The sequence below is a fragment of the Cibotium barometz genome, chromosome 32 (assembly GCF_041138505.1).
Source record: "Cibotium barometz isolate CiBa-2024 chromosome 32, ASM4113850v1, whole genome shotgun sequence".
Classification (NCBI taxonomy): domain Eukaryota; kingdom Viridiplantae; phylum Streptophyta; class Polypodiopsida; order Cyatheales; family Cibotiaceae; genus Cibotium; species Cibotium barometz.
In genome coordinates this window covers 16,640,398-16,657,248 of record NC_141077.1, presented here as the reverse complement: position 1 = coordinate 16,657,248, position 16,851 = coordinate 16,640,398, and positions in this window count along the sequence as shown.

The following is a 16,851-nucleotide window of genomic DNA, read 5'->3' as shown; positions in this document are numbered from 1 at the left end:
TTGCTTGTCATTGGTTATAGCTTGGTAGAGATTGCCACCTGTGATGGGTAGGTAGCTTTGCCGCTATAATGAGGAGGCAGCAAATAATGTTCTCATAGTTATACTTCATACCAACACCAAACAGGGATAGGATGAAATTCCTAAGTTCATCATCACGAAGTACTGTGATGTTTGCATTTATATTGAATGTATGATGTAATGAGACATTGGGCTTGTGTAATTACCATCAATTATCTAGCAACCTATGGCTTCGCAGCAAGCTCAGTCATTATCTGTGGATTGATAATGTGGTTATTAGTAGTTTGGAATTTTTCTTAATAGATGGTACAACCCACCCAAATGATTCATGTGTGTAACCGCTTATGAAAAGTAATAATATGCAACAATGAAGCACTTTGTTACAAGTGTGAAACCACTGATCTGTTGCAAAGCAGTTTATCAATAGTACCACCATATGTGCATAGACACTATACCACATCTTCGTTGCAAGATGTTTAAAAGTTTCTTGGAAGGACTCAAGAATATAACATATGATATTAAACACGGTCTAGATTTGTTCTTGGACCTATGACACTAGCGCGTAGTCCGCTTGAGATTAGAGTTTTTGAGGACAAAAACCTCAAATATCACATAAACTCGAATAGTTGTGTGAGTCCAGACAATACTTGAAGGGATGTGTCTGGTAATAGCAACAAAGAGTTGTAAGTGATTGGATGTAACTCTAGACACCCGTAGTGGTGCAAGAATCTTTATCAAACATCTCCACATACTATATGGTCTGCCCACATATATAGTATGGCATAAGAGATAGGAAGTTTAATTGTTATATTTGAAGGGAAATCTTCAAAACTTACATTTACTCGGCTTACGAGCGGGAGTTACTGGCCATCGTACATGCACTTAAAAAGTGGAGACACTATTTATATGGTGCCACTTTTGAAGTACGTACGGATCACGAAAGCCTGACATGGCTTTCGAGTCAAAACAAGTTGAAAGGTCGGAAAGCTCGGTGGACGGAGCTCCTACAGGAGTTTGACCTTCAGATTCACTACCAAATGGGTAAATATAATGTTGTGGCGGGTGCGCTTAGCTGCATGCCACAAATTAATGAGTTAAGCTTTACGGTTTTCAAGAATGAGTTCTTGGAATCACTCCGTGGCTTGTGTGAGCATGATCCTGTCTTTACAGAGGTCTGGCGCGCTGTACGCGTACGCACTTTGTCACAGCCGCGCCCACCTTCCTCGCCAGCACGTAATGCTAGTCCGGAGAGACTGGCCGTAGGTGCGGCAGATAGCGAGGCGAGAGTTAGTCCGGAGAGGCTAGCCGAGTCTTCGGGGTATAGTTTTGAGCCGGAGAGCTCTGACGTAGACCCTTCATCACCTTTGTTTTCTGACACGGTTTCAAAGGATGATGCTAAACTTTGTCGGGGGGAGAAATATGCTAATTACTCCATTGACGAGACGGGTACTTACTTTACAAGGGTAGAGTATGTGTACTAACTATTGGTGACTTTCGGGCTCAAATTAGTAAAGAAAGTCTTGATAGTCCAAGTGCGGGTCATCCTGGGATTCAGAAGACCTATGCACTAGTAAAAAGACGGTTTTATTGGCCTAGTTTGTTTAAGAACGTCCAGACTTATGTGCTGAAATGCAGTAAGTGCCAGGTCAATAAACATGAACGTCTTAAGGTTGGAGGACTACTCCGTCCCGCTGGAGATTCCTCAAGGGAAATGGGAAATCATTTCCATGGATTTCATTACCGGTTTACCCAAGACGAGTCGAGGGAATAACTCAGTGTGGGTGGTAGTGGACAGGTTAACTAAAATGACAAAGTTTATTGCCACGAAGAAAACTGTAAAAACACCAGAGTTGGCAAAACTCTTTATTGAACATCTCTACAAGCTGCTAGCACTACTATAGTCTAAACTGGTTCTGACAGCTCTTGTACTTGACTCCTTCTCTTCTTGTCAAACTGTGTGTCTATCAATAATGTATTAGCCAAAGCATTGATTTAGTTTTAAATTGGTTTTAACAGCTCGTGTCAGTATTCTTCTCCTTCAGTCAACACTGAACGTGTCTTTTTCTCCTACAGATAGCATTGAACCTGTCAGCACTGAGCTAATCAGCACACGGACTTAATTCTACAGCTACCTAACCCTGACTAGTTAGGTCCACCCTGACACAAAAAAACTCATGTCTTATAGAAATTCAAACACAAACTGACATTCTTGATAATCCAGAAGCAGTATTCAGTATGAATCAGAAAGACTCTTAGAGAAGGTAAATCAACATGAAGCTTTCCACACTCATCGAGAATGGTAAGCAAACTTAAACTGAACAAGTTCATCAATCCTTAACAAAAAGAAATTCATCTTATTGAACTGGTTACAGGGATCTTGCTTTTCAAACAAATCCACACAGTGAAAAGAAAGAGACTTGCCCAACATACATACTCAAATGTCTTACAAAGCTTCGCTCTCTTACTCTCTAACGTAACTCTGACTGTGCTTATCCTGTCAAATCTGTCTTCTCTCTTCTCCTCTTTCTCTCCTCGTCGCATTTGTGTATCCCTTGTTCATCCCAGCTGAATGACCTCTTAACAGGAACAAGCAAACTGTGCTTCCTACATTCTTTTCCAAAGGATACTGTCACACGTCGCCTTCGACCTCCATTCTCTTTCTTTCTTTGTCGCCTTCACTCTTCTGGTTCTTCCACGTGTGTCATCAAGACTAACTTCTCTTTAAACAAGGCACATGGCCTTTACATATCTAAAATAAAAAAAGGTTTTTAAAAAAATTACATCAATGTGTAGTTTAATAAAACACAACTCAATTCTACTAGAAATGCAAATGCAAGTTTATATTACACAAAAATATTAAACATCTTGTAAAGATCATACTTACTATAGTTTTATGTGTAGTTTAATTAAAACATAACTTATTTTTAGAAATGCAAATGCAAATTTATATTTAAAATCTTGTATAGAGCATAGTTATTGTAGTTAGATGTGTAGTTTAATAAAACACAACTCATTTCTAGAAATGCAAATGCAAATTTATATTAAACCACATAGTGAATTGTTAATGTGTAGAATGGTGGTAATATGTGAATATATTCATGAGATTATTCTATGTTAAAGGGTTATTTTCTCATAAAAAGAATTAGGAGAAACATTGTAGCAAAATGTGTGCACACATTTGTGAGATTGTTCTACATTAAGTGTTATTTCTAACGTGAAGAATTAGAAACAACATTGTAGAAAAATGTGTAGAGATTTTTTTATGGATTTGTGGTGAATGTGATAATCATTTATAAACAAAAAATCATGTCTTTAAATGGTTCACTCCAAACTACCTCTAATGTGCATTTGCTTTCTTGGTCGACTCTAGCAAAGTTAATCTTATGTTAACCTTGTGAGTATAAAGTACTTAATGTAAATAATCATGTGTGAAATGAAATGTATGAAAATAGGTTGTCAAAACCATAAAAATCCCTATGCATGCATTGATCTCATTGAGAGACCCGTGCATGTATAGAGAGCCCTAGGTCCCTGCATAGAGAGCCTTATGCATGCTCTCTATGCTACCCCCCGAAGCATGCATAGAGCTAGCTATGCATGCTCACTAATTGGGATCATAAGCATGCATAGAGCTCTCTTTGCACATGCATAGAAAAAGCTTAGGCATAAGCACTAGCCTATGCATAGCTAGCTTTTGGAAAAGAAAAACCATAAAAAATAGATAGAAATAAAACCCATGGCATTCAAGAGTGCATAAGAAAATTAGAAAGGCACAAGGCGAGGAAGGGATCCCAAAATAATTGGCCTAACTCCATAGAGAGCCCTATGCATGCTTTATATGCTAACCCTAATGGGGTTCATAGAAAGCCCTATGCATGCATAGAGATCATAGAGAGAGAGAGCCTAGGCATGCGTAGAGCTCATAGAGAGCCTTATGCATGCTCTCTATGCTAGCCCTAATGGCGTCTTGGGATTCTGCGCAAGCATGCATAGAAAAATCTTAGGCATAAGCGCTAGCCTATGCAAAGCTAGCTTTTGAAAATGAAAAAGCATAAAAAATAGATAGAAATAAAACCCATGGCATTAGTGCATAAAAAAAATTACCAAGGCACAAGGAGAAAGAAAATACATGTTAGTGGGAGCTTTGTGGTTAGAGATTGGAGAGACTAGATGGAGTCGAATCAAGCAAACTGACAAGACAAATATGACAAAAAAACCATAGATCCCAGGTAGGGTAACTTAAAAAAATAGAGCCCTTATTAGGGTGAGCATAGAGATTTCTGTGCATGCACAGAGCTCTCTATGAGCTTTATCCATGCATAGAGAGCTACATGCATGCATAGAGCTCATATAAATCTCTATGCAAAAAAGTGATTACAAGAACATAAGAGAATTGGAGAGTGTAGAGCCTTATGTTGACATAAGAGGGCTTGAGAAAGAAGAACCTACAAAAAAGAAAGAAAGAAGAGGGAAACAAAATTAGTTTTTAAAAAATAGACTAATAGCTAATTAAAACTTTCAAATCTTACCTTTTAAAAAGAAAAACAAATAGCTGAGTGAAAGCATGCTAAGGTGGAACACTATTTGTGCAATATAATTGAAAAATATGGTACTTGTGATTGAAACTATAATATAGTACCCATATTACATTTTATTCATAAGTTTTTTCATTTTAAAAATTTAAAATGAGAAGAGTTGTATCATTACTTCTACTAGAAAAGGTTCCATAACTCATCTTTGAACTTAAATTCTTGAATTGAGGCATGCAACTATTTTCCCCCTCGGGCGAATCCGTTTCCTCTACTAACCCATTGCTTACAGCCTCCCTTTGCTAACTTTTTCTCAACTCCTGCCAAGGCTTCCTCTATTTGTAGAACACTTGACAAAAGCTCAGCCCCATCCAAGATCATCACACAACAAACTCACTCTCCACCAACTTCTTCCATGTATTTGCCATTACCTCTGTCACTCCATTACTTTACCTATTAATTGCAATATGATTTTTTGTAAGTGGGTTGTTGCTTGCAATCTTACCTGAATAGCACTCTCCTCCCTTGTGGTGGGTAGCATGCAAACCAAACTTGCATGAATGTGTGTGTGTGTGTGTGTGTTTTAAAGAGAGCGAAACTTGTTGTGCTACAAACCACACATATAAACCAAACCTAGAAGTTTGTGTGTGTATGAGAGAGAGAGAGAGAGAGAGAGAGAGAGAGAGAGAGAGAGAGAGAGAGAGAGAGAGAGAGAGAGACTTAATAATGTTGTGCTGCAAGTGTTGTTTGTCTTTGAGGGAGAATGCAACTTTAATGTTTTGCAAATCAAAGGTTTCTCACAATCTATGCAATGTAGCACATGCAATATCATCATTCTGTTGTTTGAGGAGGCCACTAGTGTGGAGAAAGCAGAGAAGTATAAAATTGCATGGGCCACATTTTCTAGCCCAATCAAAGTCAAAAAATATCTTGTTATCAAGAAGAAGAAATGGGAAGAATCACAAGGCAAGAACAAAGTAACATCGTATGGAACACATGCATATACCATCCCACGGGATACTAGCATCAAGGCACTTTATGAGCAGGAAGAGTTGGATAATATGACCAATGAAAAAGGCTGCTCTTGAAGAGGCCAAACAATGTGTTGAGGATGCATGTAGGGATCTGCATAGGGATGAGGGCATGCTTAGGAAAAGTACATAATTGTCTCAGCTGAAGGCCCACATAAGCACATTGAAGGAAGGAGGAGAGTGAGCATAGCTTCTGCAGATGTTGCAAGAACTACAACCAGTTGACCTTGAGTACTTGCCAAAGTTACTAATGCCAAGGTATGTTTCTTCATTTGAACTTTCCATGGCATTCTAGCATGGTAGGGCATACTATGTACAAGATAGAGTGCACTTGTGTGTGCTATAAAGAAATGAGTTTGTTATATAGTAGATTGGTTTATTTTCTTGTGCTATATAGTACAAATTTTATAATATATAGTACTTGCATTAACCAACACGCTGTTGTATTGTATATAGTGAGCTATATAGAACAAGAGACAATAACATTGTGGTATATATCACAACTTTATAGCATTTTATGCTATATAGCTCATTATATACTCTTCTTGTGCTATATAGCACAATGATAGTTGATCCTTGTGCTATATTACATAGTTTATGTTGTTTATTATAAGTAAGGTCAATTTGACAGATGCTATATAGTATAATATATGCTATATAGCACAGGCTTACTTGGCATTATGTTCTATATAGCACATTTTCTGCTATATATCAGAGTGTGCTGCATAGTGTTGAAAAGATGCAGGGGGGAAGAGAGCTTGAGCTCTTGCAAGCACACACACACACTCACAAAACCCTAATAGAGAACACACAAGGTGAGAGGTTGAAATCTTCTTCTTCTTTACTCAACACTCAACACACCATATACAAGAATAAGAGTACACACAATATGAAAGGTACTCAACCAAATACATACACGGGTTCTCTATAGTATGAACTCGGCTAAATGAGCTGGCGCCAGTCTCTAGAATGGCTATCACACAGCCTGTCATCCCACTGGCTGCATATCACCCAAGATCTCACCAACCATGCCAGTGGTGTAAGTGTGGGGCCTATTCCCCAGGCGGGTCATCAGTGTCTACCGCCTCACTAGACGAGCTCGATATCTCAACACTCCCCCTCGAGCTCAACTCCATCTCATGTACACTAAAGCGAAGCCCTGAATCTGCGGAGCTTCTCTGTACCCAATGCTTTGGTGAAGATGTCAGCTACCTGATCCTCTGTGTGCTGACATAAACAAGGTCAAGATCTCCTGCCAAGACCTTCTCTCTGATGAAGTGGTAGTGGACCTCTATGTGCTTCGTACGAGCATGAAAGACTGGGTTCCTGGCCAACTGTATACTGCTAATGTTGTCACAGAAAATGACAACTTGTCTATCCACTGATAGACCCAAATCTGCAAGTAGCTTTCTCAACCAAGCTACCTCACATGCTGCCATAGCAGCTCCTCTGTACTTGGCCTCTGTACTGGATAGAGCAACCGTAGGCTGCTTCTTGCTGCTCCAAGTCACAGCAGCACTCCCCAAAGAAAACATGAATCCACTGTAGATCTTCTATCTGAGATACTACCAGCCCAATCAGCATCTGTGTACCCATGTACACATATCTCTGTCCCAGTCTCATAGAATAGTCCACAATGCAAAGTAGACCTCACATACCTCAGTATGCGTCTCACTGCATCCAAATGTGGTTTCCGTGGAACCTGCATAAATTGACTCACCAACCCAACAGCATAGCTCAAATCTAGTCTGGTGATCGTCATGTAGATCAAACTTCCTACTATGCGCCTGTACATAGTAGGATCCTCCAAGATCTCTCCTGAATCTGCACTCAACTTGCCATTCTGATCCAATGGCACAGAAATAGGCTTACAGCCTGTCATACCATACTTGGACAACATGTCCAAGCCATACTGTCTCTGCAGTAATCCAATACCATGTGGTGACCTAATCACCTCAATGCCCAAGAAATATCTGAGCTCCCCCAGATCCTTCATCTCGAACTTCTGTCTAAGCAAGATCTTTACATCAAAGATCTCTGCATCATGGTCCCCCGTAATGATCAAGTCATCTACATAGATGACAACAAGCACAACTCCTCTATCACCATGTCTCACATACAGCGAGAAATCTGCATTGGCTACATGAAAGCCAATAGTGACAAGATATTCAGAAATCTTGTCAGACCATGCTCTTGGTGCTTGCTTTAAGCCATACAAGGCTTTCTTCAACCTGCAAACATGCTCGGGGTGACCCACATCCTCATAACCAGGTGGCTGCAACATATACACCTCTTCTTGCAAATCCCCATGCAAGAATGCATTCTTTACATCCATCTGATGTAAAGACCATTGCTTTGACGCAGCCACTGCTATCACAAGTCTCACTGTTGCCATCTTGGCAACTGGGCTGAAAGTTTCCTCATAATCAATGCCATATGTCTGCGCATATCCTTTGGCTACCAATCTAGCCTTGTACCTGTTTATGCTTCCATCACTGTTATGTTTTACTTTGTACACCCACTTGCATCCAATGGCTTTCTTGCCTTCAGGCAATTGCACTAAATCCCAAGTCTCATTTCCATATAGTGCATCCATCTCCTCATCCATAGCTTTCTCCCAACACACATTTCCAATAGCCTCATCAATGCATGTGGGCTCAACAACCTGCACAACCTTTGCCATATATGCATAGTGATGTGCCACATAACCATCATAGGTAAATCTCTGCACAGGATTTTTCACTCTCCCAGATCTTCACAGCTTTTCATTCATGGCTTCCATAGCCTTCTTTACACCAGGTGTTCTCATAGCTGGGATCCCAAGCTCCTCATCAAGGCTCATATCTGAGCCACTAGACTCTCCATCAACATGAGAATGCCCTGCAGAAATGTCAGGCATACCAAGGGGCTCAACCACTTTCTCTTTTCCTTTACATGATGTACTAATCACATTTGCAGGACTGGTATTATGACGCAGCCTGCCACTCCATGGTCTATCAATAGACCCACTAGATAAGGACTCTCTTGGTCCACTCAAAGACTGTGATTGCTGACCTGCATTTTGTGCAACCACACTTCCACTCACATCAGCCCCAAAAGCTTCTTTTTCAACAGCATACCAGCTACTCATCTCATCAAAGACAACATCCCTGCTTACCCTCAACTCACGTGTAGCAGGGTTATAACACCTGTATTCCTTTTGCTCAAGGGAGTATCCAATAAACACACATTTTTCAGCTTTTAGATTCAGCTTAGTTCTCAGCTCATCTGGCACATCCAAAGACTTTCAGATGAGACAAATCTAGTTTTCTGCCAGTAAACCTCTCCTCTGGAGTTACATCATGTATGGCTGCAGTTGGAGTCCTGTTCATGATGTATACTGCTGTAGAAACAGCCTCAGCCCAATAGCTATGCGGCATATTCTTCTCTTCCATCAATGCTCGCGCAATCTCAGCAATGTGCCTGTTTTCTCGCTCAGCAACTCCATTTTGCTGCGGAGTGTATTTGCATGTAAACTGTCTCCGAATACCATTCTTCTTCAAAAATTCAGAGAACTCATTGGAGAAGTACTCTCCCCCTCCATCTGACCTTAGGCACTTTACATATTTCCCTGTTTGCTTTTCAACCAAAACTCTGAAATTCTGAAAGTGAGTGAACACCTCACTCTTCTCCTTCATGAAATATAGCCACACTTTCCTTGTGTGGTCATCAATGAAAGTCACATAATACCTGCAGCCTCCCATAGATATGGTCTTCGTAGGACCCCATACATCTGAATGCACAACATCTAGTGCATTTCTACTCACATATCTGTTACGTGGAAACACATGCTTTGTTTGCTTCCCAAATTGGCATGCTTCACATATTTTCTGCATACCTTCCACTTTAAATTTTGGCAGCCCTGTCACAATTCCTTTAGTCTGCATAGACTTCAATCTCTACACATTCACATGTCCAATTCTTTTATGCCAAATGTCTGTGTCTGCAACAATTCCTGAACCGTTTGCAAACATTGCAGCACTCATTTCAGGCATGTCTACATTCAATCTAAACATTCTGCCCACTCTGTTGCCTTTTGCAACCAACCTGCACTTGTCTTTAAAGTCTTCAACATAACAACCATCAGGGTTAAACCGAACCTGCAAACCCTGCTCAATCATCTGGCCAACTGAAACCAGATTCTTTGTTATGTTCGAAACATGAAGTACATCTGCAAGGTACTTCACTTTGCCATCCTGCATAGACAATAGCACATCTCCAACAATTGGATGAGCAGTGTCATCCCCTGTTTCCACAAAACCTGGTCTTTCCGGGTTTTTCATCTCCTTGAACCACTCCCCATGACTCGTCATGTGGTTCGAAGCGCCTGAATCCACATACCATACATTATCTTTTTGTGCTGCATCAACATTTTCAGACATGGCATTCACGACATGCTGCATAACAAACAACCTTTCATTATCCTCATTATTTCTGCTTGAGGATGCATAGTTGTTTTGCTGCACTTTACCATTTTGCATGTCAGCCTGCTTCTTATAACATTCTGCCTGCACATGTCCAGGCTTACCACAATAATAGCATTCACGTGCATCATTATATTGCATTTGCCAATTTCCACGTCCTCTTTGACTCCCCCTGCCTCTTTGCCTCTTCCACCTGCGTGTTGTTGTTGTTGTTGATTCTGGGACTGTTGTTGTTACTGCTGCTGCTGGCCATAATTCTGATTACCTGTTCGGCCACCTCCTTGACCACGTCCACGGCCTCCTCTACCTCGTCCTCTTCCTGAACTCGTGTAGAAGGCCTGTTGCTCTGAACTGTTTTTGCTTTGTGAAGACTGTTGGTCTTCACCCAAGCTCTTCTCTTCGATAATCAGCATAGACACCAAATCTGTAAAGTTGGGAATGTTTTCCCGAGTCTGAATAGACGTCTTGAATGCCTTGTATTGTGGCCCGAGACCACGTAGACAGACTTCCACCTTGTCATCATCATCCTACTGACACACCAATAGATGCAAGGGATTCCACAATTCCCTTTATCTTCAGCGCATAGTCATTCACAGACATGCTCTTTTTCTCCACAGTATGAAGTTCATTCTTCAACTGTATCTTACGTGCCTTGGTATTTGTTTCATAGAGCTTTACCAAGGTGTCCCACGCCTCCTTGGGGGACTTGGCATCTTGAATGTGCCTAATCATGGTGTCTTGTATACTAATGGAGAGCCAATACATAACCTTCCTGGCTCCTTGGTTCCAGTCTTTAAACTCTTTCACATATGTAGCAGTAGGATTTATGTCCGGTATGTCCGATGCCTCTTCATGTTCACCTTCTATGTAGTCCCAATAGCCCTTTCCCATCAGGAAATTCGTCAACCTGAACCTCCAAGAATGGAAGTTATTCTTATCAAGCTTCTCAGCCACAATCTGAGTTATCCCATCATTTGACATCTTGCCAAACACACAATTTTGCCAGAAACTGCACTCTGGTTCTTCTCTGCACAAACTGCTGTATTTTCTGCACAGCGGTACTGTAGTACTCTCAAATGTCACAACCAGTGACTTCAATGTGCATACATACACCCAATGGCAACTGTAGACCTCTTTGCAGCACCCACAGTGTCTGCACAGTCAATCTGTCTTCCTGCAGTTCTTAAAACAGAGTTCTGTAGAGAATTGATGACTTACCCGCAGTGCTCGAAATCACCTGCTTTCTGAAAAATGGAGGTCCAGACGCGCCCGAAATGCGTTTTCGGCCCAGGAAATTTAGTCCGATAAGACAGTATAGTTGCTCTATAGCTTTACTCCCGCGAAGATAGCTCCTCAATCAGAGATCGTTTTGCCGGTGCCTCCCGTAGAGCTCCCGACGACAAGGGTGTAGTTACCAACACAAATAGGGAAGAGTAGTTGCAGCTCTTACCCTCGTACCGCTTCTTGTGGTTCTCTTGCTTGCAGCTCAGCCCTTAGCACGAACAAAGCTCTGATACCATGAAAAGATGCAGGGGGAAGAGAGCTTGAGCTCTTGCAAAGCACACACACACACTCACAAAACCCTAATAGAGAACACACAAGGTGAGAGGCTGAAATCTTCTTCTTTACTCAACACTCAACCCACCATATACAAGAATAAGAGTACACACAATATGAAAGGTACTCAACCAAATACATACACGGGTTCTCTATAGTGTGAACCCGACTAAATGAGCTGGCGCTATAACTATGCCAGTCTCTAGAATGGCTGTCACACAGCCTATCATCCCACTGGCCGCATATCACCCAAGATCTCACCAACCATGCCAGTGGTGTGTGGGGCCTATCCCCCAAGCGGGTCATCAGTGTCCACCGCCTCACTAGACGAGCTCGATATCTCAACAAGTGTGGCGGTTGTGTGCTATAAAGGCATGCTATATGGTACAAGGTCAATATTATGAAGCCTAACAATATTGTAGTTTTTCTATTGAAAGCATCATTTTGAATTCAAAGGGATATATAACATACTAATGTATTGTGGAGTGTTGAATGATGCATTGTTTACGTTGCATATAGAAAGGGTTCAGCTATACAATATACCATTAGAGGCATCAAGTTCACATTTTTCTTCCTCTTGTTTATAATTGTTGCAAGCTTTATTGGCACTGAGAGAGAAAGCAATCAAGAAGGTGTCTAGGGCTATAACGTTTTATGAAGGACTTGTACAAAATGTGATGTTCTAGGGGGAAATATATGGTTGTACCTCTCTCACCCATAGTGGGAAATGACCTTGAAAATACAATCATGGTTGGTCACTTAGCTGGTGGGTGCAGTGGGTGTGGGTTACCTTTTGATAGTAATGCAGTAGATGTATTTTCCTTACCTTATGGGCATATCTATCACACCTGTTGTGCTTTGCACATATGGGTAGTAAGTTTGGTGAGTGTATGGAGACTGGTTGCAGTGCTAGGTGTATGCTAGGTCTCTTCACTCCGAAGGTCAAATTAGAATCTAAGACCACTGGTAAGTTACACACAATACTATCTCCTCACTATGCAATATTGAATTCCACTTGTATTCTTGGTATAAATTCTCTCATGTTTTTGTGCAAACAATGTGGCATCGACATTCTCTTAGATGAGGAAACATGCGATTTAATGTTCATGCATATCACTATATGTAGTGGTTGCTTTTTTAGTTTTGGTAGCACATCATTATATTATAAATTCCAAACTTTTCGTGTGTATTTGTAGAACAACTTTTGCGTGTGGGCCATTCAAAGGTGGTAGTTCTCGAATTTCTAAAAGAGTGCACATCACCATTTGAGCAACAACGAGTGAGTGAAGCACAATCTAGTGTGGCTAAAGAGATTGAATGCATGTCCAAAGTAGTGAAGGAGATTGAACACATGTCCAAAGAAGATGCCGAGCTTGTTGAGCCTTCTCCAAAGCATGCCTAGCCATCTCTAAAGAGCATACAATCGGCCCCAAAGAGTACACAACCATTCCTAAAGGGTTCCAAGGCATCCCCAAAGATGGCACAACCATCCCCAAAGAGTTCCAAGGCACCTGCAAAGATGGCACAACCATTCCTAAAGCAGTATAAGCCATCCCCAAAGTAGCCTAAGACATCACTAGGCCTCAAAGGAGCTGAAGAATTCAACATTCAGCTTTCTCATTTTGTTAAGACTAAGAAGCTTGGTGCCAAACAGAAACTTAGTCTCAATGGTAGGTTAACTAGGTCCACATATTCCTTGATGTGATACTCAAGAATATCCATATTTCTATTTAGCCTTTGGGTAATTTTGGATGTGTAATTTATTTCATTCTCTTTCACTAGCCTTATGCAACTTTTGAAGCTATGTGCATCTTCGTACATGCCTAGTTATAATGGTTGTTGTTAGAATGGTTTAGTTTTTGTTTATGGTGAAGTGTTATGGGTCACCCTAACACAGGCTTGAAACACATCCAAAAAGAGATTACCTGGTGAACCGCAACTATCGTGAGGATCTTTCCAATGGCTGAGCTCATAACCCTTGAGGTCTCCAAGGTCTACAACTCCTTGAGAAGCAATTCCACCCATCTCCCACCGCAAGCATTGTCACACTGCCGTGTTGCACTACGGGTCCTCGTCCCTCCTCTCACCTCACTTCACTCACACACACTCACTAGCATGCATTAGGGAGAGAGATTAGCAAGAGCAAGACTCAATTGCACAATGGGAGAGTGTATTGTATTATGAGAGAAATTCACTTATATACATGGCCATAAGTGTTCACACTCACTCAAACTATAGCCGGCCGGGCGCTTTAGGCTCATAAGAGGCCTAATGCTATTACAATGTGACTACTCTCATAATATATCCATGAAGTACATCACTTAGGACTTCATCCTAACTTGCTACCACATGCTCTTGAAGCGGGAATCACTATAAATACTCCGTCACACCATTACGGGCACCCATCCAAGTTGTAGTTTTGGACACTATTGCTTCATATCTTGAATGTATGACCCTTTGGTGTATCTACCGTGACTGCTTGATGTAAGATAATGGCGGTGGCTCTTGTTAATCCTAGAATTGGATTAATATTCCCCCCTTCTTGATGGTGATCGTGTCCACGTGATCACATTGAAGACCTTTGTGTGGGGAGAATGAACAAGCGTTGTCGATGGTGTTGATGTTGAGTGACGTTCAATAGTCTTTTTTCCTCCGGAAGAAATAAGAAAATCTAGTTAATGAATGAAGAGGTTAGTGGGTAATTGGAAATTCCTAACAGGGTGGGGGGGTTGGAGTTTTTTTTGTGAATGATTGCATTTTTATATTTGTGTGAGCCCCTTTTTTTTGTGGGCTCAATTTGTTTTTGGCAATCATTGGCAAGGTTACATGTGATTTTGTTACTGGGTACACTAAGAGATGTTAATAATGAGTGAGAAGAGAGGGAAGAATCCAGAGGAATGTAGACTTAATCATCAAAACGAGATGGTGATTCTCAGTTCCTCATTTGTTTAATTGAAGCGACATTTACCATTGACCAGGCTTTCGCCCACCATGGCCCCCCATCCAAAGATGTACTTGGAAGTTGTCGATGGTGATGCTTTGGTTCAAATGTTCTCTAGTGCATGAGTATGGATAGGTACTCATGGAGTAGTTGCTACATTAATTTAGCCGAAAGAATATTAAGCAATAAGCTTAAAAAATATATAATGGCTATTGAAGATCGTTGTTGGGAATGTGGTAATGCATGCTATGGCTTAATCCGTGATGAGGCTTAAATCGTGAATGTGCAAGCTCTTAAGCTGTGGGACTATAATTTGTGAGAAACTTGAACTCGTGAGATTGCTGGATTTTTGGTTGTGAAGGGTTATTTTGTGAGATGGCCTAATTTGGTGAAGTTGCAGGTTTTGACCCCCAGAGGATTTTTTTATTTTTTATTTTTTATATTGGGTCATCTAGGTCATGACTTGCAAGAAACCGCTTCTTATGCACTTATTTCTCACATCCAGAGGCGTGACAAGTGCATTGTTATTTTGTCCTTGATGCGCTCATAAGTCTCCATTTGTAGATGTGGGTATTGATTATGGAATTTGTTTATCAGATGTTGTTGAGGCAGTAGGGAAGACTGTTGATTGTTTGGTTGTTGAACACATAAGCTCTTGTGTTGGTGCTGAATGCACGAGAGTTGTTGAGTGATTTGCTTGTCATTGCTTGGGCCTCCATTCTTGTCGAACTTTAGGTGAAGTTGTTGGGGTTGAAGTCGGTGGCAAGGTTTTCTTCACATTGTTCGATTTTGGCAACCATATGATAGAATTACCATCATAGTATCCTTGTTGTTGAAGCACAAGCACAGACATCCATCTTTGATGAACACTGTAAACTGCCGATGTGCTTGGTGCTGAGGCTTTCTTCTTTGTGCAAGCTTAGGGGACTTTGTGATACGTAAATAGGGATAGATACGCTTAAATCCCTCCAAGAAAGGTTCAAAAAGCAACCTACATCAAGGGAGGCAATACTATTACCTTATAAGAAAAGTGCATTTGAGTGCCCACCACTAAATGTGCTCCCACCACTTCCACAACAACACTCTACACTTGTGCTAGACCTCAATGGTCTACTTGTTCACATTGTTGAGAGTTAATGAATAAGAGAAGTTATGTCATATCTTTGCATTGTGTTTGTTCATATAGATGTGGAGTCCTTTCTAGATTTTTGCTTTGAGTGGTTTGATGTAATATTATGGAGCTACACCAGGTTGAGGAAGGTGCTGGAAATTTTAAAAGATTGCTTCCCTACACATCATTAGAGGTTCACACGCATGCTTGATGCACTCATTAAAGGATGCATTTACAACAAAAAAGAAGAAGGGTATACCTTAATTATATGGCCTTCAATCACATGGCCGGCACAAAGATGATACAGGTAAGTAGAAATATATATCTATTTTTTATCGACTTTAATGTTGCTGACATTATGAATTTTATGTTTCCCTATTAATTTTTAAATTTGACTCTAGTCCATACTTCCCATGTCTATTAGTGGGTGTGGAGAAGAGGGAGTTTCAGAGTGCCATCTATAAATTAGGAGGAGTGGCAAGGTGACATCCATTCAAAATTATAGATTGGTGCTCTCACAACATATAGCTAAAGTCAATGCATAATTTTTTTAAATTTATCATTTTATTAAAGGTGGGTGGTCTAAAAGGAGATCCATCGAGATTCCATTTAGAAGGATCGAATCGCCTTGAGGTAATCGGGTGGTGTGTTGATGTGTTCATTCACTCCACTAGGGAGTGGGTCCAGTATTAGGATTATTTTGGGTGATCCACCTTTTCATGGAAGGCAGCCTATGGCTGTAGAACCTATGTACCTTTTTGTACCATATGAATATACTGAATTTCCAGCTATCTCTCTACTCTCCCTTCTGTTTGCGTTTTTTGCATCAGCATGTTCTAAGAGGTGTTTAGAGCTGAAAGAAGACCCCCAGAGCTTCCGCATGTTACAATTGGTACCAAAGCTTAGGTCTTTTGAGATCCTTTCCAGCCATGATGGTTGATTTATGGGCCATTTAAAAATAATAATAAGTTTAGTGAGCATCATAATGAGCGTGTTTCTTGGCATGGGAGTGGCTCTGACTACCCAACACAGAGAAAAACCATAGCAGAGCCTCAAAATGAGAATCAATCACAGACCACTTGAAAGATCAGATGCATTTCTGCTCTCACTCAAGGTATGATGAGAAGACCATAGTTGCTCTAGACACTAGTGCAACCAAAACCAGTCACCACTCTGGCTTGTCAAACACTTCAAGCTGATC